The sequence below is a fragment of the Lepus europaeus genome, chromosome 19, assembly GCF_033115175.1.
Source record: "Lepus europaeus isolate LE1 chromosome 19, mLepTim1.pri, whole genome shotgun sequence".
NCBI lineage: Eukaryota > Metazoa > Chordata > Mammalia > Lagomorpha > Leporidae > Lepus > Lepus europaeus.
Window position 1 is genome coordinate 14,035,292 of NC_084845.1, and position 25,258 is coordinate 14,060,549.

The 25,258-nt window shown below is 40.6% G+C and overlaps 1 protein-coding gene across 10 annotated transcripts in view; it reads left to right on the forward strand.

Moving 5' to 3' along the window:
• LOC133747813 (zinc finger protein 420) overlaps positions 1-25,258 on the forward strand; it is a 127,348-nt gene that overhangs the window by 91,951 nt on the left and 10,139 nt on the right. The window contains exon 1 of one of the 10 annotated variants that reach the window (XM_062176188.1): positions 15,431-15,450. The exons of the other annotated variants lie outside the window; for them this stretch is intronic. The gene's annotated coding sequence lies outside the window, so the exon portion shown is untranslated. Of the gene's footprint in view, positions 1-15,430; positions 15,451-25,258 lie in introns of those variants that run through there. 10 annotated transcript variants of the gene reach the window in all.

Genomic DNA, 25,258 nt, shown 5'->3' on the forward strand with positions numbered 1-25,258 from the left:
TCCCACAAATTAAGATCAACAAAAGGTGAGCTCACAAAGATTGTCACATTCATAAAGAAACAGGTCACAGATGAGTAATAGATAATCTGAAGAAGTAACAGATTACATGCCTATAACAGTACTTATTGGAATTATTAGATGTTGATATAAACTACTGAGGAAATATTTAAAGACATAAATTAAATCACAAGAATCAGAAGTGATGAGGTTTTCATAAGGGGAGAGATATGAAACAGAACCAAACATCTTTTCTAAAGGTTCTGTTTAATTCTTTTTGAAAATAATAATTAAAAGATGGATACATTGCAATGTGTGAAAATTACTCTTATCAACAGACAAAGAAAGTAAAAGACAAGCAGTGAATGGGATAAAGATATTTGCAATGCATATAAACAACAGAGAAATTAGTATTCAGAGTATAAACAGCATCTACAGATTGGAGCAGGCATTGTGGCATAGTGGATTAAGCAACCACTGGGGATCCCCACATCCATTTTGGAGTGCCTGAGATCGAGTCCTGACTCTTCAGCTTCTGATCAAGCTTCCTGCTAATGTGTCTGGGAGGCACCATATCGTAGCCCAAGTACTTGGGTTCTTGCCACTCACATGGGAGTTCCTCACTCCTGGCTTTTGCCTGGCCCTGTCCTGGCTGTTACGGGAATTTCTGGAGTGAACCAGTAGATGGAAGATAGATTCTCTCTCTCCACTCTTTCTTTCAAATAAGTAAATAAATCTTTAAAAAGAAGCTTCTATAGATTAGTAAGAAAGAGGTAAATAACTTTTTGAAAAAATCACATAAAAGTGGCAATTTGGGGTAAAGGAAATGGGCCAGTAAACATATTAAAAGATGATCAACTGAAAATTAAAATCACTGATAATTATGTCACATGCCACAGATTGTATTTTTGACATTTGGAGGTAGAAGGTATACTTCCCTATTCACAATGGCCAAAAATGGAAACAACCTATTTATTCTTCAACTAATGAAAAGATGAATCAAATTTGCTCTATCCTTCTAATGGAATATTATTCAGCAATAAAAATAATGAAGTTCTGATACATGCTACAGTGTGGGTGAACTTTGAAAACATGTTAAATGGAAGAAGCCAGATGCAAAAGGCTACATATTGGATAACTGCAGTTATATAAAATGTCCACAATTGGCAATCCTATGAAAACACAAAGTAGATTAATGGTTGTCCAGCAAGGAGATAGGATAAGGGCAATGGGGAAATGAGAATTGACTGTTAATAGGCAGAGTGTTTTTTTGGTGGTGGGAGGGGAGGTGATAAAATATTAACAAAATTTTGTACATGAAAAACCATTTAATTGTGCACTTTAAATGAGTGAACTGTAGATACATGGATTATATCTCATAGAATTGTTTCATGCTATCAATTGGCATAACGACTTTATAAAACAATATGGATGCTTGGGCCCTGCACCCCATGGGAGACCAGGAGAAGCACCTGGCTCCTGCCTTCGGATCAGCGCGGTGCGCCGGCCACAGCGCGCCGGCCGCGGCGGCTGTTGGAGGGTGAACCAACGGCAAAGGAAGACCTTTCTCTCTGTCTCTCTCTCTCTCTCTCACTGTCCACTCTGCCTGTCCAAAAAAAAAAAAAAAAACAATATGGAAGTAGTTTCTGAATTTGTATGCACTTTAGAAATGGTTGAGGTCTTAAAAATTTCAGAGCCAAGGGCATACCCCATACAATTAAAACTATCTCTGGCGTGGCTTAACAGGCTAATCCTCCGCCTTGCGGCGCCGGCACACCGGGTTCTAGTCCCAGTTGGGGCACCGGATTCTATCCCGGTTGCCCCTCTTCCAGGCCAGCTCTCTGCTATGGCCCGGGAAGGCAGTGGAGGATGGCCCAAGTGCCTGGGCCCTGCACCCACATGGGAGACCAGGAGAAGCACCTGGCTCCTGGCTTCGGATCAGTGAGATGCGCCGGCCACAGCGGCCATTGGAGGGTGAACCAACGGCAAAAAGGAAGACCTTTCTCTCTGTCTCTCTCTCACTATCCACTCTGCCTGTCAAAAAAAAAAAAAAAAAAAAAACTATCTCTGGGCATGGGACATAAGTATCATTATTTTTTGAAACTCTTCATGTTGTTCAAATATTTACACATTTGATAGCCACTATAATATGGTATTACCAGAGAATTTAGTTTTTAAACTTGAAGGTTCACTCCGTGTAGTTAACTATTTACCTACCTGTATGCTTGGATTTATTTCTTTCCAATTGTATGTGTTTACTAACTTTACAGGCTACCCATACTTATTCTCTTTCCCTGTTTAGAATGGATATAACTGTTTTTCTTTTTTTAAACCATATCACTTTGCCCCCTTGTTTACTTTGGAAGACATACACTATTTATATACTTGTTCAAGTTATCTTTTTTTTTTAAAGTATTGCTCAAGCTTTTTTTGTTGTTGTAAAGATTTATTTATTTATTTCAAAGGCAGGGTTACAGAAAGAGAGAAAGAGGAAGAAACAGAGATAGATCCTCTATCTACTGGTTCACTCCTGAAATGGCTGCGTGGCCAGGGCTCATTCGGGTGGAAGCCAGGAGCCAGGAGCCAGGAGTCTCATCCACATTGGTGGTAGGGGACCAAGCACTTGAGCCATATTCTGCTGCTTTCCCAGGCCATTAGCAGGAAGCTGGTTCAGAAGTGAAGCAGATGAGACTCAAAACTGGCACTCATGTAGGGTGCTGGCATCACAGGCAACAGCTTTACCCACTTCACCATAACGCTAGCCTCTCTCTCTCTCTTTTTTTTTTAAGATTTATTTATTTATTTGAAAATATGTAGTTTCTGGGAGGCAACTGATGAAGGCTCAAATAGTTGGGATCCTGCTACTCCTACGGGAGACCTGGACTGACTTCCTGGCTTCCAGCTTTAGCCCCTGGCTGTTGTGGGCATTTAGGGAGTAAACCACTGCATGGTAGGATGCTCTGTCTACCTGCCTGTCCATCTGTCTGTTTCTCTCTGCCTCTCAATAATTTAAAAAAAAAATTTTGGTACAATAAGTATTGAAATTCATGCATAGTTTTTTTTAATATGCATTCCATTTCTATAAACTTTTTGAAGACCTCACATATGCATGGATTTCAACATCTTTTGCACTAAAATAAACTTATCTTTTAATTCCATTTTCCACAGACTTTTGGAAGTAACCTTGTATATGCCTTCCTCCCACCTCTAGGGTATCTAAGCTAACAAGTTGAAAAACATAAAGGATAGTACACCATGAAATAAATTTGCTGTTATGACAATGAGGTTCAATAGAGAGATGAGAAAAAATTAATAAAATAAATCTTTAAAAAAAAAAAGAGATGGAGATCTCCCATCTGCTGGTTCATTCCTCATATGCCCCTACCGTGGGGCTGGGCTAGGTGGAGGTCTAGAGCTGGGAACTCAGTCTAGGTCTACCTGTGAGTGGCTCACTTACCTTGTGAATTACTTAAGCCATCCTCTGCTGTCTCCTAGGATGTGCATTAGCAGAAAGCTGGATGGGATTCAAACATCCTAAGCCTTGTCTTTACTGCTGTACCTAATGCCTGCCCCATCACAGAATTCTTATCAGCAGTTCACCAAGAAGTATAAAACGGTGCTCTTTTTCTATACTTTTATCAATACTGGATATTATCATTTCAAGATAACTTTGTCAACTTTTTGTAAAAAATAACATTTCTGCCATTATTGCTGAATTGAAACATCTTTGGGGTATTTTTGCCTGTTTTGGTATTTAAATCCTTATCATTATTGTCTAAGTCATACACACACCCACACACACACACTGAATTCAGCAACAGCTAAACTTAACATCTAAATTCCCCACCCCCAGGACAATAGAAAGGAATATGGAATGCTTTAATTTTGATTTCTCTCATCTATTATGTTGTCTGGTATTTTAGTTCTGGTCTCTTTATTTTTTATTTTTATTTATTTATTTATTTTTGACAGGCAGAGTGGACAGTGAGAGAGAGACAGAGAGAAAGGTCTGCCTTTTGCCGTTGGTTCACCCTCCAATGGCTGCCGCGGTAGCGCGCTGCGGCCGGCGCACCGCGCTGTTCCGATGGCAGGAGCCAGGTGCTTCTCCTGGTCTCCCATGGGGTGCAGAGCCCAAACACTTGGGCCATCCTCCACTGCACTCCCTGGCCACAGCAGAGAGCTGGCCTGGAAGAGGGGCAACCGGGACAGGATCGGTGCCCCGACCGGGACTAGAACCCGGTGTGCCGGCGCCGCAAGGCGGAGGATTAGCCTGTTGAGCCACGGCGCCGGCCAGTTCTGTTCTCTTTTTAACCTCTAAAACATGCTTTATTTTTGTTTTATAATGTCAGTGTTTACTTGTGAATTTATTCATATGACTAATCTTTTATTTGAAAACCATGTTTCCATCATACATTCCTTCCATGGTCATTTTATTTATGATGAAATACATTAAGGAAAGTTTTTTAGTAAATCTTATGTGTTTTAATTTTTGTGGATTTTGCAAAATAACCTGTTTCATGGTCATTCTTTCCTGGAGATTTAACTAGGTATAAATTTCTATGCTGACATTTTTTTCTCAGCACTCTGAAGATACTATTCCACTGTCTGCTGGCTTCTATTGTTGTTGCTCTTGGGAAATCTGCCATCTGTTTCATGTTGTTCCTTTTGTAAGTAATGTGCATTTTCTTTCTGGCTGCTTTTAAGAATTTTTTTTCTTTAAGATTTTCATTTAATTGTTTACATTATTTCAGTTCTAGATGCTTGGTCTTCTCCCCTTCTCTCAGATATTTTTAAAACTTGTCCCTTTCTTTTGGTTTTTATTTGATATTTCATATATTTTAAGCGTTTATATTCAACAGTTCAGCAACACTCTGGGGAAAGTTCTAATTTTGCTATTTCATTCACAAGTGAGATCTCCTGTATAGTAATAAATTATCCAGAACATTTTTTCTTCTTTTCATTAAGAGACCAGGACAAGACTGAGATGTTCCTTGTCATTTTCCTTTAAAGTCAGATAGATTTTTTTTCCCCTCTATTTGTCTGAACTGGAGGCCTTGGATAGTTCCACTTTTATAAAGAGGTTTAGTTCTAACACCAGCTTTCTTGTGCACCCATTGCTTTATCTCTTGGAATTTTTTAGATCAATATGTTACTTTTAGGTAAATAAAGTCAGTAGATGTCCTGAGGGTATCTGTAATTTAACAGCATGTTTACTTCTCTAGTTTCTAATTCTTATTTCATTTGCCACTTCTGACTCTTTACTGTCTTTTAAGCTTAGCATGCTGTTAAAAGGATAGCTGTCATATTTTATCCAACATTCATTGATGTTTTTCAGGAAATATACTCTTTAAATATTAACAGTTTTTACTTTTTTTATGTCCTCTGTACGTTCATTTTTTTCTCAAAGGTTCTTGTGCATTTCTTCTAAGCAATTTCTTTAGAGCTTCAGAAATTTTATTAACATAATGAATAGAATATTTTCTATGACATTATCTAAATGGTTAGCACATAGGAATATATATTATATATTTATGTATGATGTATGTATTATACATATTCGTATAATTTACATATGTGTATACATATAAATACTCATTTGTGGAAATTGTCAATAACCTGATAGAAATATCTAACCATATTTTAGTGGATAATACTGGATTTTAAGGTCTTGGTTTCTAAATATATCTTTCCTTTTTCTATTTATCTGTTTTTTTTTTAAAAAGATTATTTATTTGAAAGTCAGAGTTACACAGAGAGAGGAGAGGCAGAGAGAGCGAAGTCTTCCATCTGATGGTTCACTCCCCAATTGGCTGCAATAGCCGGAGCTGCACCGATCCGAAGCCAGGAGCTAGGAGCTGCTTTTGGGTCTCCCATGCAGGTGCAGGGGCCCAAGGACTTGGGCCACTTCTGCTGATTTCCCAAGCCACAGCAGAAAGCTTTGATCAGAAGTGGAGATCCGGGTCTCGAACCAGTGCCCAAATGGAATGCTGGCACTTCAGGCCAGGGTGTTAACCCGCTGTGCCATAGCGTCAGCCTCATCTTTTTTTTTTAATATTTATTTATTTGAAAGAGTTACAGAGAGAGAGCCAGAGAGAGAAAGAAGTCTTCTATCCGCTGGTTCACTCCCCGAATGACCACAACGGCCAGAGCTTAGCTGATCTGAAGCCAGGAGTCAGGAGCTTCTTCCAGGTCTCCCACGCGGGTTTAGGGGCCCAAGGAGTTGGGCCATCTTCAGTGGCTTTCCCAAGTCACAGCAGAGAGTTGGATTGGAAATGGAGAGGCCAGCGCTGTGGCACAGTGGGTTAAAGCCCTGGCCTGAAGCGCCGGCATCCCATATGGGCTCCGGTTCTAGTCCTGGCTGCTCCACTTCCTATCCAGCTCTCTGCTGTGGCCTGGGAAAGCAGTAGAAAATGGCCCAAGTTCTTGGGCCCCTGCATCCGCGTGGGAGACTTGGAAGAAGCTCCTGGCTCCTGGCTTTGGATTGACGTAGCTCCTGCCATTGCGGCCATCTGGGAAGTGAACCATCAGATGGAAGACCTCTCTCTCTGTCTCTACCTCTCTCTGTGACTCTGCCTTTCAAATAAATAAAATAAATCTTTAAAAAAAAAAAAAAGAAATGGAACAGCCAAGACTCGAACTGGCACCCATGTGGGACGCAGACGCTGTATGCTGGGGTTTTAACCTGCTGCACCACAGTGCTGGCTCCTCTATTTATCTTTTTTTTTTTTTGACAGGCAGAGTGGACAGTGAGAAAGGTCTTTCCTTGCCGTTGGTTCGCTCTCCAATGGCCGCCGCTGCCGGCCCACCGCACTGATCTGAATCCAGGAGCCAGGTGCTTCTCCTGGTCTCCCATGAGGTGCAGGACCCAAGCACTTGGGCCATCCTCCACTGCACTCCCGGGCCACAGCAGAGAGCTGGCCTGGAAGAGGGGCAACCGGGATAGAATCCGGTGCCCCGACCGGGACTAGAACCCAGGGTGCCGGTGCCACAGGTGGAGGATTAGCCTGTTGAGCCACGGCGCCGGCTCTATTTATCTTTTTTGGAAACTATATTCAGTTGGCTATTTAGCAGAATTTGAAAAAAAATTTTTTAAAGATTTTTATTTATTTGAGAGATGGAGTTACAGAAAGAAGGGTCTTCCATCTGCTGGTTCACTCCCCAAATGGCTGCAATGGCTAGAGCTGGGCGGATCCCAAGCCAGGAGCCAGGTACTTCTTCCAGTTTCCCATACAGGTGCAGAAGCCCAAGCATGTGAGCTGTCTTCTATGTTTTCCCAGGCCATCAGAGGGAGCTGGATTGGAAGAGGAGCAGTCGAGACGAACCGGCACATATATGGGATGCTGGCACTGCAGGCAGTGGCTTAGCCTACTATGCCTCAGCGCTGGCCTCTGAAAACAATTTTTTAAAAAAGATTTTATTTATTTAAAAAACAGATGAGAAAGCGATAGATCCTCAATCTGCTGGTTCACTCACCAAATGGCCACAGGAGATGGGACTAGACCAGGCTGAAGCCAGGAGCCACAAACTCCATCTGGGTCTCCCATATGGGTATAAAGAATTTAAGTACTTGAGTAATCATTTACTGCTTCTCAGGCACATTAACAAGGAACTGGATTGGAAGCAGAACAACTAGGACTTGAACTGGCACTCTGATATGGGATGTGGCCATCCCAAGTGGCAATTTTAACTGCTATGCCACAATGCCTGCCTCCAAATATTTTTTTCAAACTTTATTGGCAATGCTATTAATGTTTATTAAATGTATTTCTATATGTGTCTGGTAAATATCCCTAATTAGATTAAGGAAGAACTATTCTGATTTAAAGAGTTTTTTTAAAAAATTATATTTGGTGGCAGTGCTGTGGTATAGTGGGTAAAGCTACCACCTGTAGTGCTGGCATCTTATATGGGCACCTGTTTGAGTCCCATTTGCTCCACTTTCAGTCCAGCTCTCTACTATGGCCTGGGAAAGCAGAAGATGGCCCAAGCGTTTGGGCCCCTGCACCCATGTGGCTCCTGGCTTTGGATTGACCCAAGCTCTGGCTGTTGTGGCCATTTGGGGAGTGAACCAGCAGGTAGAAGATTTCTCTCTTTCTGCCTCTGCCTTTCAAATAAATCAATAAATCTTTAAAAAATATCCCGGTTGGGGAGCTGGATTCTGTCCCGGTTGCTCCTCTTCCAGTCCAGTTCTCTGCTGTGGCCCGGGAAGGCAGTGGAGGATGGCCCAAGTGCTTGGGACCTGCACCCCATGGGAGACCAGGAGGAAGCACCTGGCTCCTGGCTTCAGATCGGCACAGCGCGCCAGCCATGGCGGCCCTTTGGGGAGAGAACCAATGGAAAAAGGAAGACCTTTCTCTTTGTCTGTCTGTCTGTCTGTCTGTCTCTCTCTGCCTGTCAAAAAATAAATTAATTAAAAAATAAAAAAATATATATTTATTTGAGACACAGTATTATCCACTGTTAATTCCTTGATTATCCCCAAGGGTTGGATCCAGGCAGAAGCTGAAAGCCAGGACCCAGAAACTCAGTTGAGGTCTCCCACATAGGTGGCAGGAATCCAACTATTTGAGTCATCACCACTGCCTATCAGGGTCTTCATTAGCAGAAAGCTGGAATCAGAAACCAGACCCAGGAACTGAACTCAGGTAATCTGATACAGGATGTAGGTATTCAAGCCTACAGCTTAACCATATACCCATCTCAAATAAGCCATATACACATCTCAAATCTCATATAGTTTTTGATAAATGGTCTTAAAATACATTTTACAAATTTTTTGTGGGGCCAGCATTGTGGCATTAAGGGTAAAGCCACCACCTGTGATTCCAACATCCCATATGGGTGCCATTTTGTGTCCAGCTGCTCCAGTTCCCATCCAGCTCCCTGCTGGTAGCCTGATAAAAGCAGCAGAGGATGTCCCAAGTGTTGGGGCCCCCACCACCCACATGGGAGACTTGGAAGGAGTTCCAGGATTCTGGCTTAAGCCTGGTCCAGCCCAGGCCATTGTGGATATTTAGGGATTGAACTAGTGGATGGAAGACACCTTTCCCCAAGCCCCCCTTCTTTCAAGTAAATAAATAAATCTTTAAAATTTTACCTATGTTTATTCCTGAGATTGACTTCCTGAGCTGTGTGTCTAGTTTTATTATGTGAGTTCATTTAACTTCATAAAATACTTTGGTAGATTTCCAGAGTTTTATATACTCAACAACAGTTGTGAATGATCTGAATTATACTTAGATACTCTTTAATGGACTGGATGGTCTTGCCAGTCAGTAATATCATTAGGCATCATCAATATTCAGTGACCCTAAATCCCATAGATCCCATGATCAATAGATACAAATGACCTGTCGTCATCAGAACTATTATTACCTTTTAGGAGCATGGCCGTTAAACTCAAATTTAAAATTCTTTTTGCTTCTTTTCTTTTTCTTTTTTATTTTTTTAACAGGCAGAGTTAGAGAGTTTGCTTATTTTCTGATGTAAATTGACAATTATAATTGTGTATATATATATGTGTATATATATGGGGCACTAATTGATTTATGAATATAATGTGGATTATGTAAATCAAGCTAAGCAGAACATTTGATATTTAGCAATTTTTGTAATGTAAACTACGCTATTAATTATTCACCATGCTTTTAGGCAAATTTCAAAAGTAAAAAAGCCCTGATTCCTCCTATCTGAGATTTTTGTATCTGTTGACCAGTATCTATCATTCCCCTACTCTCATTTTATTTTTTTAAAAAAGATTTATTTATTTATTATGTGAGAGGCAGAGTTACAGACAGAGAGAGTGACAGACAGGGACAGAGGTCTTCCATTTGCGGGCTCACTCCCCAGATGGCCGCAACAGCCATAGCTGGGCTGATCTGAAGCCAGAGCCAGGAGCTTCCTCCAGGTCTCCCATGTTGGTGCAGGGGACCAAGCACTTGGGTCATCTTCCACAGTTTTCCCAGGCCATCTTCAGGGAGCTAGATTGGAAGTGGAGCAGCCAGGATTCAAACTGGTGTTTATATAAGCGGCTGCAGGTGGCTGCTTAACCTACTACACCACAGTGCTGGCCCCTCTGTTAACTTTTGTGACTACCATTCTATTCTTTGCTTCTGTGGATTCTACCATCTTTGATTACACATAATTAGAAGTATGTGTTGTTTGTGCCTGGTTTATTACACAGTATAGTGATCTCCAATTAAATACTTATCACAAATGACAGAATTTCCTTCTAATTTTTTATGTATACACCCACACCACATTTTCTTTCTACCTGTTAATGTGATCCTTAGGCCGATTCTGTAACTTAGTGATTGTGACTAGTGCTTCAGGGGAGTAGAGGTATCTTCAACAAACTGATTTCAAATCTTTTTAGTAAATACTCAGGAGTGGGATTACAGATCATATAGCAATTCTTTAGTGTTTTGAGGGATCTCTCTGCTTTTTGTGAATGGCTATAGCGATTTTACAGAACCACCAAAAGTATACAAAGGTTCCCTTATGTACATATCATTGCTGACATGTACTCTCATCTTTTTGAGAATAGCCATTCTGACAGGTATGAAGTGATACTTCATTGGGTTTTAATTTCTCGAATTATGAGCAGTGCTGAATTTTTTTCACATATCTCTTGGCCATTTGTGTGTCATGTCTTCAGAAATATCCATTCAGGCCCCTTCATTATTTTTAAATAGTTTTTGTTTTCTTTCTCTTTCTGAGTTCCTTATATATTTTGCATATCAGTATCTTTTCAGATGTAAGGCTTCTGAGTATTTTCACCCAATTTGTAGATTCTCTCTACACACTGAATTACATCCTTTGCTATGTAGAATCTTGTAGTTTGACATATTAATTTTGCTTTTATTGTCTATTCTTTTGGAATCAAATCAGAAAATCATTGCCCAGATAAATGTTGTGTAGTTCCCCCCGTTTCTTTTTAGTACTTTTATAATTTCTAGACTTTAATCCATTTTGAGTTGATTTTTGAAAGAAGGATACAGTTTCATTTTCCTTCATGTTTTCCCAATACCATTTCTTGAAGAGATTATCCCTTTTCATTGTGTTTTCCTGGCACCTTTGTTAAAAATCAGTCAGATGTGGGTTCATTTCTGAGTTCTCTCCTGTCTCATTACTTGATATGGCTGTTTTTGCCAGCATTTTAGTTTTAGTTTGAAATCAGGTAGTATAATATCTCCAGATTAGTTATGTTTTTTTCTTGCACATGATTGCTGTGGCTGTTTGGAGTTTCTTGTAGTTCCAAATGAGTTTTAGTATTTTTTTTTTTCTGTGCCTGAGAGGAAAAAAATAACATTGGAATTTTGATAGCAATTGTATTGAATCTGTAAATCACTTTGGGTAGTATGGATATTTCAGCAGAATTAAGTCTTCCAATCCATGAATGTGGAATATCTTTCAATGCTTCTTCTGTTTTTCTCTTCAATATCTTACAGTTTTCAGTATACAAGTCTTTCACCTCATTTGTTAAATTTATATCTGATTTCTTTTTAAATTGGTAATTATTGTAAATAGGATTGTTCCCTTGGATCTTTTTGTTGTTGTTTCTGTTTTCAGATAGTTTGTTGTTTGCACAAACTGTTGATTTTTTGTATTGATTTTGTGTCCTGCAATTTTACTGTATTTGTTCAATAATAGTTTTTTGGCAGAGTCTAGATTTTTTTACATATAAGTTTTGTTTTTGTTTTTTTTTTTTTGACAGGCAGAGTGGATAGTGAGAGACAGAGAGAAAGGTCTTCCTTTTGCTGTTGGTTCACCTTCCGATGGCCGCTGTGGCTGGCGCGCTGCGGACGCGCACTGCGCTGATCCGAAGGCAGGAGCCAGGTGCTTCTCCTGGCCTCCCATGGGGTGCAGGGCCCAAGCACTTGGGCCATCCTCCACTGCCTTCCCGGGCCATAGCAGAGAGCTGGCCTGGAAGAGGGGCAACCGGGACAGAATCCGGCGCCCCAACCGGGACTAGAACCCGGTGTACCGGCGCCGCAAGGCGGAGGATAGCCTGTTGAGCCACGGCGCCGGCCATACATATAAGATCTTGTCATAAGCAAACAATAATGATTGCCTTTCTTTCCAATTTGAATGCCTTTTATTTCTTTTTCTTGGCTAACTGCTTTAGCAAGGATTTCCGGTATCATGCTGAATAGAAGTGATGAGAGTAAGCATTCTTGTTTCAGATCTTAGTAGAAAGCTTTCAACTTTTCATTGTTCAGTATAATATTAGCTGAGAGCTTTATTGTGTTGAAGTACACTGCTTCTATTCCTAATTTGATGAGGGATTTTTATTATGAAATTATTTTGAATTTTGTTAAATGGTTTTTCTATATTTAATAAAATTGTCATATGGTTTTGTCTTTCATTCTATTAATATATTACATTTATGGACTTGTCTTTGTTGAACCATGCTTACATTCCAGGGATACATCCCACTAATTCATTATTGGTGATCCTTTTAATGTGTTGGTGAATTTGCTTTGCTATATTTAGCTGAGGATTTTTGAATCTACATACATTCATCAAGATGTTGGCTTTTTTTTTTTTTTTTTTAAATGTCTAGCTTTGGTATCATGGTAATGCTGGTTTTGTAAAGTGAGTCTGAAGTATTTGTATTTCCCCCTCTTCAATGACTGGAAGAGTTTGATAAGGATTGATATTGCAAGTATTCTTGAAATTTTGGTAGAATTCAGGAGTGAAACTATCAGATCCTAGGCTTTTCTTTGAAGGAATGTTGCTGTTGTTAGTGATTCATTGCCAGTGCTACTTACTACTCTTTTCCTTCATTATTGTCTTTTTAAAAAATTTTTTTTAAATTTATTTGATAGGTAGAGTTATAGACAGTGAGAGAGAGAGACAGAGAGAAAGGTCTTCCTTCCGTTGGTTCACTCCTCAAATGGCTGCTACGGACGGCACTGCACCGATCCAAGGCCAGGAGCCAGGTGCTTCTCCTGGTCTCCCATGCGGGTGCAGGGCCCAAGCACTTGGGCCATCCTCCACTGCCTTTCTGGGCCACAGCAGAGAGCTGGACTGGAAGAGGAGCAACCGGGACTAGAACCTGGCACCCAAATGGGATGCCGGCGCTGTAGGTGGAGGATTAACCAAGTGAGCCACAGCGCCGGCCCCCATTATTCTGTCTTAATAGATTGTATACATCTAGGAATTCATTTCTTCTAGTTTATCCAATTTGTTGGTATGTAGTTGCTCATAGTAGTTTCTTATGATTCTTCGTATTTCTGTAGTATCAGCTGTAATGTCGCCTCTGATTTTGAGTTTTCTTCTTAATCTACCTAAAAGTGTGTTAGTTTTGTTAATCTTTTTTAACAAACCAACTCTTCTTTTTGTTGATCTTTTGTATTATTTTTCTAGTTTTTTTAAGTTTCCTCTCTAATCTTTTATTATTTCATTCCTTCTACTAACTTTGGGCTTAGTTTGTTCTTTTTCTAATTCCTTAAGGAGAAATGTTGAGATCTTTCTTTTGATGTAGGCATATATTGCTGTGAGCTTTGTGACTAGCTAGCATTTTAATTTATCTCGTTTTTTTTTTTAATTTTCCCTTTTAATTTCTTTATTGGTCCATTGGTTATTCTGGAGCTTGTTTAATTTTCATGTGCAAATATATGTGGGTTTTCTAAAATTCTATCTGTTGTTGATTTCTAATTTCATACCATTGTAATTAGAAAAGATATGTGCTATGATTTGGATCTTAAATTTATTAAGCTTCTTTTTGTACCCTAACATGTGATCTGTCCTGGAGAACGTTTCATGTGTAATTGAGAAAAATGTACATTTTGTTGCTGTTGAATGGAATGTTCTGTATATGTCTGTTAGGTCCAAAACTGAAGTTAAAGTATTGTCCACATCCAGTGTTTACTTACTGACTTTCTGGCTGGATGATTTGTCCAGTGTTGAAAATGAGATATTGAAGTTCCCTACTATTTTTTTTTAAAGATTTATTTATTTATTTATTTATTTGAAAGTCAGAGTAGTCAGAGTTACACAGAGAGAGAAGGAGAGGCGCAGAGAGAGAGAGAGAGAGAGATATCTTCCATCCACTGGTTCACTCCCCAATTGGCCACAACGGTCGGAGCTGTGCCAATCAGAAGCCAGAGGTCAGGATCTTCCTCTGGGTATCGCATGTGGGTGCAGGGGCCCCAAGGACTTGGGCCCTCCTCTACTGCTTTCCCAGGCCATAGCAGAGAGCTGAAGTGGAGTAGCCGGGACTCGAACTCATATGGGAATATGGGATGATGGCACTGCAGGTGGCGGCTTTACCCCTATTGTCACGGTGCTGGCCCCAAAGTTCCCTACTATTAATTGTATTGCACTCTCTCTTCTTGTTCAGATCCCTTAATATTTGTTTTCTTTATTTATGTTCTCTGGTGTTAATTGCATATATATTTGTATTTGTCATATCTGCTTACTGAATTGAACTCTTCATCATAATATAATGTCCTTTTTTGCTACAGTTTTTGACTTAAACATCTATTTTATCTGATGTAAGTTCTCCCTGCTGTAGTTTGGTTTCCTCTTGTGTGGATAATTTGCTGTGTCCCTTTACTTTCAATCGGTGGGTGTCCTTATAAATGAGATAACAACTCATTTTATAAGCAGCATGTAGTTGAGTCTTTTTTTTAAATCTGTTCATTTGCTATGTTGTTTTTCTTTTAAAGATTCATTCATTTATTTATTTGAAAGGCAGAATGACAATGAAGGGTAGGGGATGGAGAGAGAATCATCTACTGGTTCATTCCTCAAGTGGACAGGACAACCAGATCTAGGTCTAGGACAGGCCAAGAACTCCATCCTGGTCTCGTACATGGGTAGCAGGGGCCCAAATACTTGGGCCATCTGCTGCCGCATCCCCAGGCACATTAGCAGGAAGCTGGATCTGAAGCAGAGTAGCCAGGACTCACACCAGTCCTGAGATACGGGATGCTAGAGTTGCAGTGATGGCTTAATTTACGGTATCATAATGCACGCTCCATGCTCTGTACCTTTTGAAGGGAAAAATTAATCAATTTACATTCCAAATAAATGTTGATATAGGTAAGGAAAGGTAATTGTTATTTTTTTGGGTTTGTGTTTTTTTTGTTTTTGTTTTTGTTTTTTGACAGGCAGAGTGGATAGTGAGAGAGAGAGACAGAGAGAAAGGTCTTCCTTTTTCCGTTGGTTCACCCTCCAATGGCCACTGCAGCCGGCGCATCTCGCTGATCCGAAGCCAGGAGCCAGGTGGTTCTCCTGGTCTCCCTTGCAGGTGCAGGGCCCAAGCACTTGGGCCATCCTCCACTGCCTTCCCAGGCCATAGCAGAGAGGTGGCCTGGAAGAGGGGCAACCGGGATAGAGTCCGGCACCCCAACCGGGACTAGAACCCGGTGTGCCGGCGCCGCAGGGCGGAGGATTAGCCTGTTAAGCCACAGCACCAGCCAGGAAAGGTAATTGTTGATATAGGTAAGGACTTTACTACAATTTTATTGTTCTGTTTTCTAGATTCTGTGTTTTTTCCATTTTTGATGTCTTCCTTAGTGGGTTGGTAGTTTTCTGTAGTTACATGCTTTGAATCTTTTCTGTTTGTTTTATGTGTCTCCTGAAGATTTTTGCCTTACAGTTACTTTGAGGCTTATAGAGAATATCATGTAACAGCTTATTTAAAGGTGATAACAACTTTGCATGCAACGTTTTTACTGCTTTCTCTCACATTAGGTGTTTTTGATATTTACATCATTTTGTAATGTGTCACTTGACTATTTTTGCTGTGTGTATTAATAATTTTGTCTTTAACTCTTGTACTAGAGATAAAATGATATGTCATCATTATAATCTTTGTGTATCCTGAATATGGCTCTGTTTTAATTACTATTTGAATTTTGTGCTTTCATATATTTCATATTAATTAGGTGCCTTTTGTTTCAGGACTTTTAGTAAGTCCTGAGTGGCAAGTTTACAGTTAATGAACTCCCTTAGCTTTTGTTTGTCTTGGAAAGTTTTTATTTCTCCATTTTTTTTTAATTAAGATTTATTTCATTTATGTGAAGGGCAGAATTACAGAGAAAGGTGGGGGGAGAGAGATCTTCCATACACTCGTTCACTCCTCAAATAGCTGCAGTGGCAGGGCTGTACCAAAACCAGAAGCTAGGAGCTTCTTCCGGGTCTCCCACATGGTTGCAGGGGCCCAAGCACTTTGGGCCATCTTCTATTGCTATCCCAGGCCATTAGCAGGGAGCTGGATCTTACATGGGGCAATAGGGACTGGAACCAATGCCCATATAGGATGCTGGTGTTACAGATGGTGGCTTTGCCCACTATATCACAATGCCAGCCCATCCATCATTTCTGAATGACAATTTTGCAGAGTACAGGTTTCTTAGTTTGTAATTTTTTCTTCAGCACTTGGAATATATCATTCTGCTCCCTTCTGGCCTACAGGGTTTCTTCTGAGCAATCTGCTGATAGTATTTATTTGTCACTCCTTTGCACGTTATGAGTTTCCTATGTTGTGGCTTTCAGAATTTTTTCCTTATCTTTAATTTTTGAAAACTTAATTATTACATATCTTGGTGAATTTTTTGAGTTGAATTCAATTGGAGGGCTCTATGTTTTTTAATTCATGGATATTGTCATCCATCTCTGAGTTAAGGAAGTTTTCAGCCCTTACTTCCTAAAATACGCTTTCTGGCCTCTTTTTTCCTTCTTCTACAAACTTCAGAAATGTTGCCAATTGATGGAAATTTCCATAATTCCCAGACTTCTGTTACTCTTTTTCATCTTTTTGCTCCTCTGAATAGATAATTTTGGATATGCTGTCTTTGAGCTCACTGATTCTTCTGCTTGAGTTTACTGTTGAAACTTTCTATTAAATTTTTAAGATCTGTTTTATTTTCTATCTCTATGATTTGCTTTTGGGTCTTTTTTTTTTTTTTTTGCAAACTTATTTATGTGTTTTTCACATTTCATATAATTTTTATCAATATTTTCTTATAGTTAACTGAATTTATTTAAGAGCATTATTCTGAATTATTTGTCAGTTATCTCATAGATACCCATTTTGTTAGGGTCCATTGTTGGAGCTTTATTCATTTCTTTTGAAAGGTTCCTTGATTGTTCCTCATTCTTGTGTCTTTGCATTTCAGTGCTTTTATGGAGACAGTTCTTCTTTTGGCCTTTATAGACGCTCTTTGGCAGGGAAAGAGCTTCACAGCTTAATTTAGCCTGTGGTTCTGGAAGGACCAGCTGGTGATAGCTCTGGTCAGGCAGAGCTGTTTTAGGGTCTGTAGTTGGCTGTCATTGCCTTTGCTTTGACATCAAGTGGGGCTGCGGGCTAGACTTACTGTCTGGCAAGACCACTGACCAAGGTGCTGTTATGTGGAGCTGCTGGCAAGGTACTATTATGGCTTCTGGTCACAGAACTGCTCTGTGTGAGCAGCTGTATTTTTGCAATTGGGCAGGTCTGTGGAGTAGCCTCTGAGGTTAGGTGGAGACACAGCTCAAGTGGGCAGGCCCCGAGGCCATGCTGCTGGGAAATACATGACAGAGGATTGCCTCCATGTCAGGGTGGAACCATGGAGTCTTTTCTTAGCAGAGTATAAAATGTCTTTGATCTAGGGTTAAGTAGATCTAGCTTCTTGCTTCTTCGAAGTTCACAGAGTCTGCCTGCCTTTGTGGGGTCATTGGGTAGGCTTTTTGGTTCTTCACTGTTGTAGCTCCTATTTATTAAAAATGATTAGAGGCAGGCATCTTCCTGCCTCAGCAGTGTCATTGGGGTGGGTCTGAAGGTAGGTGTGGAAAATAGCTAGTTAGAGACCCAAGTTAGTTGAATTTTCCACTGGGCTTCTAAAGGTAACCAGCTCAGCTTTGTGTGGCAAGTTGCTGGTACCTCTTACTATGTAGGTGTGACTCAAGATCTACACACTGGTCACCATGGCCTCTGCCTGATTTCTTTGTTTCTTTTTGATCTCGGGTGATTTAGCCATACTCTGATCATCAGTGTTTCTTGTGAGATTAGACTGGAATGGGAAGTTTCCTGGGAAATGTATCATACAGATTTTATTTGCATTTCCCTGATGGCTATTGAATACTGAGCATTTTATCATACATTTGTTGACCATTTGTATTTCTTCTTTTCAAGAACTGTCTATTCAGTTCTTCACCCATTTCTTTTTTCTTTTAAATATTTATATATTTATTTGAAAAGCAGAGTTGGAGAGAGAGAGAGAGAGATCTTCCATCCACTGGTTCACTCCCCAAATGGCCACAATGGCTAGGGCTGGGCCAGACAAAAGCAGGAACTAGGAGCTTTCTCTGGGTCTCCCACATTGGTGGCAAGGGCCTAAGCACTTGAGCCATCTTTTACTGCTCTCCCAGGCCGTTACCAGGGAGCTGAATTGGATATGGAGCTACTGGGACATGAACCAGTGCCCATATGGGATGCTGGCATCACAGGCTGTGGCTTAACCTGCTACAGCACAATGCCAGCCTCTCTTTGCCCATTTCTTCATTGGATTGGTTGATTTTTTTTGAGTTGCTGATATATTTTGAATATTAATACTTTGACAGATAAGTAGCTTGCACATATCTGCTCCCATTCTGTCAGGTGTCTCTTCAGTTTAACTTCACTTTTACTTTCCTGTGCAGAAGTTTCTGAATCTGATATAATCCCGTTTGTGTAGATTTACTTTTGTTGCCTATGCTTTGGTGGTCTTATCCAGGAAGTCATCACCTGCAATCAATGTCTTGAAGTATTTCCCCTACATTTTCTGCTTGTTAGAAACTGTTGTTACATTGTCTCAGGTCTTTGATCCACCTTGTTTTTTTTATATAGTGAGATACAGGGATCTAATATGTACATCCAGTTTTGCCAGCACCATTTATTGAAAAGAGTATCCTTTTTCCAATGTATGTTCTAGGCAGTTTTGTCAAACATCAGTTGGCTCTACGTATGAGGATTAATTTTTGGGCTGTCTATTCTGTTCCGTTAATCCTTGGGTGTGTCTTATGGTAGAATCATGCTGCTTTAATTACTATAGTTTGGGGCCAGTGCTGTGGCTCAGCAGGTTAAAGCCCTTGTCTGAGGCATCAGCATCCCATATGGGCACCAGTTTTTTTTGTTTGTTTGTTTTTGTTTTTGTTTGTTTTTTTGACAGGCAGAGTGGACAGTGAGAGAGAGAGAGACAGAGAGAAAGGTCTTCCTTTTGCCGTTGGTTCACCCTCCAATGGCCGCTGCAGCCGGCGCACCGCGCTGATCCGAAGGCAAGAGCCAGGTGCTTCCCCTGGTCTCCCATGGGGTGCAGGGCCCAAGCACTTGGGCCATCCTCCACTGCACTCCCGGGCCAGAGCAGAGAGCTGGCCTGGAAGAGGGGCAACCGGGACAGAATCCGGCGCCCTGACCAGGACTAGAACCCGGTGTGCCAGCGCCGCTAGGTGGAGGATTAGCCTGTTGAGCCACGGCACCGGCCGGCACCAGTTCTAGTCCCTGCTGCTCCTCCTCTGATCCAGCTCTCTGCTATGGCCTGGGAAAGCAGTAGAAGATGGCCCAAGTCCTTGGGCCCCTGCACCTGCGTGGGAGACCCTGAAGGGACTCCTGGCTCCTAGCTTTGGATTGGGACAGCTCCGGTCTTTGCAGCAGTCTGAGGAGTGAACGAGCGGATAGAGGACCTCTCTCTCTGTCTCTACCTCTCTCTGTAACTCTTTCAAATAAAATAGATACTTAAAAAAATAATGACTATAGTTTTATAGTATGCTTTGAAATCAGGTGTTGTAAGGCCTCCAGCTTGATGTTTTTTGCTCAGGATCACTTAGGCTATTCTGGATCTTTTGTGATTCCACATGAATTTTAGGATTGCTTTTTGTAATTCTGTAAAGAATGCTATGGTATTTTGATAGAGATTGTATTAAATCTGTAGATTGCATTAGGTAGTATAGACACTTTAATGCTATTAATTCTTCCAATCCATGAGCAAGGAATATCTTTGCATTATGTGTCCTTGATGATTTTCTTTGATCAGTATTTTATAACTTTCATTTATAACTTTGCCTTCCTTGGTGAACTTTATTCTGAATTTTTTTTTTTTTTTTTGTGACTACTGTGAATGGGATCTCTTTCTTGATTTCTCTTTCAGCAAGATCATGATTGGTTCTTTTCCTTTATATGTTGATTTTATAACCTTCAAGTTTTACTGAATTGGTTTATCAGTTTTGAAAGCTTTTTGGTGCAGTGTCTAGGTTTTTCCATGTACAACATGTCATCTGCAGAGATAATTTGACTTCCTACTTTTTAATTTTGATACCCTATATTTCTCCTTCCTAATTGCTCTTGCTGATTCTTCCAGTACTGTATTTAATAAGGATGTCTGCTTTCACTGTTCTTACCTTGTTCCAGATCTGAAGAGAAATACTTTAAGCTTTTCCCCATTCACTATGATCGTGGCTGTTGTTTTGTCGTGTGCAGCCTTTATAATTTTGAGGTATGCCCCTTCTATATATCTAAATTGTAGAAAGTTTTTATGAGGGGAGGTTGAATCTTATCAGATGCTTTCTCCACATGTACTGAGATGATTGTATGATTTTTGTTCTTCATTGTTACTGTGATTTATGGCATTTATTTATTTTCAAATGTTCAACCACCTTTTCATGTCTGGGATAAACTCCAGTTGATCGTGATATATCAGCTTTTTTATGTAGTATTGGATGCAGTTTGCTGGCATTTTGTTGAGAATTTTAAGATCCACATTCATAGGACAGTGGTCTGTAGTTTTTTGTGTTGTCTTTTGTTTGGTTTTGGTATCAGAGTGATGCTGCCCTCCCAAAAATAATATGTCAGAGTTTGTTACTGTTTAGTATTTTGGAATAGTTTGTAAAGTATTGGAATCAATTCTTCTTTAAATGTTTTGTAGAATTCAGCAGTGAAACCAGGAGGTTCTAGGCTTTTCTTTGATGGAAGACCTGTCAATCTCCACTCCGAATTTCTGCATCATCTTGATTTAATCATTATAGGTTATCTATCTATCCAGGAAGCTATCCAGTTCATCCAGGTTTTCCACTTTATTAGCATATATCTCGTAGTTTCGTATGCTCCTTTGTATTTCTGCAGTATCAGTTTTAATGTCTCCTTTTTTCATCATATTTGAGTCCCCCCCCCCCTTTGGTAGTCTGGATAAATGTCTTGTTTATCTTCTCAAAAACACAACTTTTCAGTTTGATCTTTTTGTACTTTTTTTTAGTTTCAATTTCATTTATTTATTCTCTGATTCTTATTGTTTCCTACCTCCTGCCTATTTGGAGTTTAGTTTGTTCTTGTTTTTCTAAGTCCTTGCAATGCACCATTAGGTTATTTGAGATCTTTCCATTTTGTTAATATAAGAAATTATTGCGATAAACTTCTCAATATTGCTTTTGTTGTATCCCACAAGTTTTGCTATGTTGCATTCTCATTTTCATTAGTTTCAAAAAAAGTTATTTCCTTTTTAATTTCTTAAAATACCCATTGGTCATTCAACAGCATGCTGTTCAATTTCCATATATTTTTACATATTTTGTTGTTCTTATTGTTGATTTCTAGTTTTATTCCTTTGTGGTCTGAGAAGATACATGGTATGATTTCAATCTTTTTAAATTTACTGAGGCTTGATTTTTGACCTAATATGTCGTATCATCCTAAAAAATGTTCCATGTGCAGCTAAGAATGTGTACTGTTAGCTGTTGGGCAAAATCTAATGTAAATATCTCTTAGGTCCATTTACTCAATAGTCTAGTTCAAATATGATGTATCTTTGTTGATTTTCTTTCTTAATAATATGTTCATTGTTAACAGTAGGGTTTTGAAGTCCCCCACTATTACTGTATTGGAGTCTATCTCTCCCTTTGGGTCTAATAATAATTGTTAAATATGCTAGAGTGGTCTTGTGCATATATATTTGTTATGGTTATATCTTCTGATTCAGTCCATTTGTCAGTATATAATGGCTTCATCTCTTTTTAGTTTTTGATATAAAGTCTTTTATCTGATGAGTACAGTTCTTCCCACTTATTTTTGGTTTCTGTTTTCCTGGCATTATGTTTATCCACCCTTCATTTGCAGTCTATGTGTATCTTTATTTATTGAGTTTACTATCAGGTGTTGTGTTTTTGTTTGTTTGTTTGTTTTAAAATTTTATCCATTTATTTGAGAAGCAGAGTTAGAAGGGAAACAGAAAGGTCTTCCATCCCCTGGTTCACTCCCCAAGTGGCTGCAGCAGCTGGAGCTGGGCTGATCTGAAGCCAAGAGCCAGGAGCTTCAGGCTTCTTTAGTCTCCCACGCAGGTGCAAGGGCCCAGGCATTTGTGCTGTCTTACACTGCCTTCCCAGGCCAATAGCAGGAGGCTGGACTGGAAGAGGGGCAGCCGGGACATGAATCAGCCACCCATATGGGATGATGGCACTGAAGGCGGAGGCTTAGCCTTCTAGGCCACAGCACTGCCCCCTCTTATCCACTCAGCTGAGGTGTAACATTTTACTGAGGAATTTAACCTGTTTATATTCAAAGTCAGTGTTGATAAGAGTTAATACCTGGCCGGTGCCATGGCTTAACAGGCTAATCCTCCACCTTGCGGCGCCAGCACACCGGGTTCTAGTCCCGGTTGGGGCGCCAGACTCTATCCCGGTTGCCCCTCTTCCAGGCCAGCTTTCTGCTATGGCCCAAGTCCTTGGGCCCTGCACCCGCATGGGAGACCAGGAGAAGCACCTGGCTCCTGGCTTTGGATCAGCGTGATGCGCCGGCCGCAGCGACCATTGGAGGGTGAACCAACAGCAAAAGGAAGACCTTTCTCTCTGTCTCTCTCTCTCACTATCCACTCTGCCTGTCCAAAAAAAAAAAAAAAAAAAAAAAAAAAAGTTAATACCTGTCATTTCTTGATTGGTTACTGATAGTATCAACTTTGATACTGAGTTTGATAGTATTAGGTGTTTTCATGATGTTTACTTTTTTTAGATTTATTTTTGAGAGTTAGAAAGAGGGAGAGACAAAGAATCTCTCATTCGCTGGTTACCCCCCAGATGACTGTCCTTGCCAGCGCTGTGTTAGACTGAAGCCAGGACCCAGGAGCTTCAACTGAGTCTCCCACATGGGTGGCAGGGGCACAAACACTGGGGCCATCTTCTGCTGCTTTCCCAGGCCATTAGCAGGAGCTGGATTGAAAGTGAAACAGGTGGGACACAAATCAGTGTCCATACGGTATGCCAGTGTCACAGGCAGCAGCTTTATCTGCCGTGCCACAACACCAGCCCATGATGCTAAAGTAAGGCTTCAGAATTTTCTATAAGGCTACTCTGATGGTGCTGAAGTCTCAGTTTTTATATTTCTGGGATATACTTTATTTCTCCTTTACTTATAATGGGTAGCCTCACAGGATATAATATTCATAGTTGGAATTTTTTCTTCCAAGATCTTGACTATGTCATCCTACTTTCTTCTAGTATGCAGCATTTCTGCTGAGAAGACTGCTGTTGCTCTCACTGATCGCCCTTAATTTGTAGCTTGACATTTTCTGTCGTTAGGATTCTCTCCTTGTCCTTAATTTTGACAGTTTGACTGTTATCTTGGAAAAGGTCTTTTTGGTTGAGTCTGGAAAGTTGCCATTATTTTATTCAGTAAGTCTCAATGCATTTTTCCTTCTGTTCTCTTTCAGATATCTATACAGTGAGTATGTGTTCACTTAATGGTATCCTATATGTCTCATACACTTTCATCATTATTTTCTCTTTTAGTCTGACTGCATTATTTCAAAAATATTGTCTTCCAGAACAGAAATTCTTTTCTTGTCTTGCTCTGTTCTGCTGCTGACATTCTCAAATTTTGTTTGGTTCATCTCATCTACTGCTTTCCTCAATTTTTTAAACTATCTGTATTCTCTTGCATTCTACCAATTTTCTTTATAATCATTGTTTTGAATTTAGTTTCTGGCATTTCTCAGATTTCCTTCAGTTCAGGATTATTTCTGGAGAACTGTTTTGTTCTTTAGGAGTTGTCATGCTTGCTTGTTTCCTTTGTCTCTACGCTGATGACTGCCCATCTTTTTTTTTTTTTTTTTTTTTTTTTTAATTAATTTTTGACAGGCAGAGTGGATAGTGAGAGAGAGAGACAGAGAGAAAGGTCTTCCTTTTTGCCGTTGGTTCACCCTCCAATGGCCGCCGCGGTAGGCGCACTGCGGCCGGCGCACTGCGCTGAACCGATGGCAGGAGCCAGGTGCTTCTCCTGGTCTCCCATGGGGTGCAGGGCCTAAGTACTTGGGCCATCCTCCACTGCACTCCCTGGCCACAGCAGAGAGCTGGCCTGGAAGAGGGGCAACTGGGACAGAATCTGGTGCCCCAACTGGGACTAGAACCCAGTGTGCCGGCGCCGCAAGACGGAGGATTAGCCTATTGAGCCGCGGCGCTGGCTTTTTTTTTTTTTTTTTTTTTTTAAGATTTATTTATTTGAAACTCAGAGTCACATAGAGAAGGAGAGGCAGAGAGAGAGAAAGGTCTTCCATCCACTGGTTCACTCCCAAACTGGCCGCAACGGCCAGAGCTGTGCCGATCAGAAGCTAGGAGCCAAGAGCTTCGTCCTGGTCTCCCACATGGGTGCAGGGGCCCAAGGACTTGGGCCATCCTCTGCTGCTTTTCCATGCCTTAGCAGAGAAGTGGAACAGCCAGGACTCGAACTGGTGCCCCTATAGGATGCCAGCACTGCAGGCAGTGGCTTTACCTGCTATGCCTCAGTGCCCCCCCCCCCAACCTGATTTAATAGTCACTTCTTTATGGAGTAGTTTTGTTGGAAAGAGTTTTTTATTTCAGTGGAGTACAAGGTATCACTTGGATTGTTGCCTTGGCCTTGGTTCTAAGTGAGCTGAAAAGTATAACCTGAGTTTTTAAATCAGTGGTTGTCTAGTCTGCAGCAGTTTGTGAAGGTAAAAGAAGGCCTTTGAAGTGGATTTGGGCTTCCCGGTGTATGTATCTTCAGTTCCCAGAGAATTGGGTGTCAGTCACACTAGGGTTTGTGGTAACCATAACCTTGTTCTTGATACTGAGTGACTTTTCCCCTGGGCAAGCCTGAGTGATGCTGCAGCTTGTGGCTTATAACACCAAATTCCCTAGTTCCCAGAACTGGGGGATATTTAGGGGATCCTGCTCCAGTTTTATAGGGTGACTACAAGATATACTGAAGATTTTGCACTGGCAGGTGTAGGCCCAGCGCAAGTTCTTCCCTGGGTCCCACAGGATAGGTTCTGGTGAACCTGTGGAACCTAGT